Source organism: Erithacus rubecula (genome assembly GCF_903797595.1).
Source record: "Erithacus rubecula genome assembly, contig: scaffold_403_arrow_ctg1, whole genome shotgun sequence".
Classification (NCBI taxonomy): domain Eukaryota; kingdom Metazoa; phylum Chordata; class Aves; order Passeriformes; family Muscicapidae; genus Erithacus; species Erithacus rubecula.
The window spans coordinates 28167-31922 of NW_027635933.1; the positions used below are offsets into that span (position 1 = coordinate 28167).

Below are 3756 nucleotides of genomic sequence, written 5' to 3' on the forward strand. Positions count from 1 at the left end.
CCCTTTTCCGCCACGCCAGGCCGCTTTTTGTTTCTGATTTCTGTTTTTCCTTCTGTTTTCTCCTGTCTGCCCGCGCAGTCCCTCAGGCTCCCTCAGGCTCGGCGGTGGCGCGGGGCAGCACGGGAAGGGCTTTTCCCGCCGGCGGCAGCCGAGCGTGAGGGCCCCGGGCGGCGGCGGGAGAGGAGGAGGCTGCGCTGGGCGAGCAGCGGGGCCGGGCACGGTGCGGCCGGGCACGGGCTGCGGGCGATGGCGGGGCCCTGCCCGTGTCTCTCTGCCAAGGAGATTTCTGTGCGTCGCTTGGAGTTTTGTTTGATGGCGCTTTTCCCACGCCTCCCCCGCTGCTTCTTCAGCCCGGCGAGCAGGAGCGCAGCGGGCGAGGGAGCGATGCAGAAATGGAGGCGGCAGGCGGGGCAGGGGCACGGCGGCTCAGAGTCCCGCACACCGGTTTGGGTCTCACGCTGCTGCCCGTGCAGGGACGGGGCAGGAGCTCCGGCGGCTCCTAAAGGCGCCATCCTTCCCTTGCCGGGAGCAGTGGGGCGTGCTGAGGGTGACTGAGAGGGGAGGAAGATTAAAGGCCCTTGTGATGTCACCGTTGTTATAATTCCATATTATATTATTGGCTTTTCGCAAGTATTAAAATGAATGCTATGTGTATAATGTTGCAAAACTTTGCTGTATGAATATAGTTTATTTTAGTTCTGCTCTTACCAAAACTTAGAAATAGTAATGTGATAAATATCTATATTTCTTGGACTATAACATGGTGATGTAAAAAGCTTTTGCTCATGTAACTAACTCGGAGAATGGCAAAAAAAGGAAGATATTCAGGAATTTCTAAACATTCTTGGATTATTCTGTCTGGATGAGCACAGGGGTGATGAACACCAGAAGTCCAGGGAAGGAATTTATTGATCTCTGTTATCTGAGAACGTGCTGACAAGAAAGAGCATGAGCCACAAGGAGAAAAAAAAGTTTTTAAAAGTTGATTTACGGGTTGAATAATGCATGAAAGTCTAGGAACCTACAACATGTTGATGCATTTAAAAAATGTTTTCTGAGTTAGTGTATGCTCTTGGCTGTATATCAAGCACCTGACCTTTATAACCTTTGGCTTTATTGTTTGTCTCTAACTGTCTTTTATTACACGTTTTGAAATTTACTAGCAAAGTGAATCTTGCTTTTCACACCATGGATTACCTGTGACTGCTCCTGACCTCTCTTTAGCAGCCCAGATTCTTCTAGGATGTGACCACGGAGTGCCTCTCACTGCCAGGGACCTCCTGGCTCCTTAGAAGCCCCAGAGAGCCCTGCGATGCCACCGTGGAAGCCCTGTGAGTGCAGGTGAGCTCAGGGCTCTTTAAAAACCTGTCTCCCTCTGGGATGTGAGGATGGAGGCCTTGGGAGGGCTTTTGACCTGAGTGCTCTTTAGTAGTTCATAGAAACCTGGGATGTCACCATGGAGCCCTTGTCAGTGCCAGTGACATCAGAGTTCTTTGGCAGGGTGGAGACACGAGGGATGTCAGCACAGAGCTGCTTTCACTGCCTGTGACCTCCGTGTTCCTTAGGAGCGTGGTGGCCGCTGGCATGTCACAATGGAACCCCTCTGAGTGCCTGTGGCAAAGCACTTCTTTAGCAGCCTGGAGCCCCCTGGGATGTCCCTGTGGAATTCCTGTAACAGTGTGTGACCTCATGGTTCTTTTGCAGCCTTTGACACCCCTGGAATGTCACCCTAGAGTCCCTATGAGTGCCTGTGACATCACAGCTGCTGAGCAGCCTGGAGACACTTGTGATGTTGCCATTGAGACCCTGTGACAGCCTGTGAGGTCAGTGTGGTTTGGCAGATGAGAGACTGCTGCAATGTCACCATGGAGCCCTTGGGATTGCACATGACCTCAGTGTTCTTTAGGATCACAGAGACCACAGGGATGTAAGCATGGAACCTCGGTGAGTGCCTGTGCCAAATGGGCTCCATGGCATGTAGAGACACATCTGTTATCCTCTGGTGAGTGCTTGGGAGCTCACAAGTCTTTGGAGGGTGAAAGAGGTCTGGCATGTCACCATGGAGTCACTGGCCTCATGTGACCTCAGTGCTCTTTAGCAGCCCAGAGAGACTTGAGATGTCACCATGGGCACCCTGTGCCTGTTTGTGATCTGTCTCCTTTTGAACAGGCAGGAGACAGCTCTGATGCCACCATGGACTGCAGTGGGTGCTGGTGGTTCAGGGACGTGAGGGCAGGGGAAGGAACATGTGGCAGGTGTTGCTGGGAGCCGCTCTGGCACTCAGTCAGCAGGGACAGCACCAGAGCCCAGGCCTGGGAAACTCTTGTGTCCCCCACAGGCCAAGTGTTGTGGGACCGGGGGGTTTCTGGACGGTCGCGGGACAGACTCAGGAGATGATTATTTGCTGTTCTTCAGGGTTGTATTTTATTATAGGGCGTGGGTATATGAGAGAGCTTAGAGAAAAGTTAGAGATTAGAGGTAATAAGAGCGAGGAGGAGGAGAGGAGGAGCGGGGAGAGAAGAGAGGAAGAAGGAGACAAAAGCAGAGAGAAGAGAGGAGAAGCAGAGAAGAGAGAGAAGCAGGAGAGAGTGAGAGATTTTCCATTTGCAGTACAATAAGTATTATTCCATAATGAATAATCTAAATTCAAATAACCAATCTAATACAATATACTAATTTCCTAATATTTGCATGCAACCTAGAGGAACAACTAAATTACCATGTTTTATGGCTTTACCCTTATCTTGAGATCTTTCCTGCCAGGCTTGGGACAGGATATCTGGTGCTTCTTTGGCATGTATGGTATTTGGTTTTATCTAAACAAAGGAAGGGGCCTCAAACCTTAACATAACTAGTTTCAGCACCTGTGTTAAATACTGCTAACATCCCTATTTCATCTATTGCTTCAGAACTACTTGCTAGGCATTCCTAAGTCTTTGCTATTCCTTCACCAATATCTCCCCCATTTCATTGAACAACAAAAATATTAGAAACTATCTTGGCCATTATTTTCCTTATACACTGGAGTATGCAGGGTAAAAACACTAATAACACAACTATTATTAATAGAATAAACAAGCCTATTTTATAGAGTTCCTTTAGCCAAGAGGCAAAGATCCAACCTTCGAACAACCTGTCTAGCCAGGTTGGATTGCTTGTAGTATTTTGGTTAGCTAAATCCTTTAAATTTTGCAACTGTTCATGAATGGAAACAGAATGATCTGATAAATTCATGCAACACAATCCTTGAAAATCTTCACAGCCATGCCCATGAGCCAGTAAAAGGAAGTCAAGGGCTGCTCTGTTTTGTAGAGTGGCATGTTTCACTGCTTCTTCATCTGTCAACAAGTCACTAATTGCCATTGATGTGGCATTTACTTCTTTACTGAGCCAACATTCCAACTGATTTAACTGTCTCAGAGCAAATGAAGTGCTCACCTGAGGTAAAAAAATGCTTGTGATAATTGTCGTGCCAGAGTTCCACGGGCGAAGGTTTGTTAAATTGACTTTCGTGTGGCTCAAAATATGTGAGAAGTTTAGTTTGATTACACCAAAAAGTCACATTGCTATAAACTGGGTAATATGGGGTAACATTTAAATGAGGACTGTCTCCTTCCATGAGATGAAAGAAATAACAACTGTTCATAGTTACTGAACCTAAGATTTCAAGCTCTTGGAGATCAAATTGATCAGCTTTAAAATTGTCAATGTAAGTTTGATGTCTTTGGCTGGGAGTTGGAGATGCATGATGATCAT

The 3756-nt window shown here is 47.6% G+C and overlaps 1 long non-coding RNA gene across 1 annotated transcript; it reads left to right on the forward strand.

Moving 5' to 3' along the window:
* Positions 1–90: 90 nt before the first annotated feature.
* On the forward strand, positions 91–1915 carry LOC306816171. Its single transcript, XR_013777590.1, has 3 exons — positions 91–220; positions 1225–1341; positions 1705–1915. It is a non-coding gene; the product is annotated as an uncharacterized lncRNA (long non-coding RNA).
* Positions 1916–3756: the final 1841 nt, after the last annotated feature.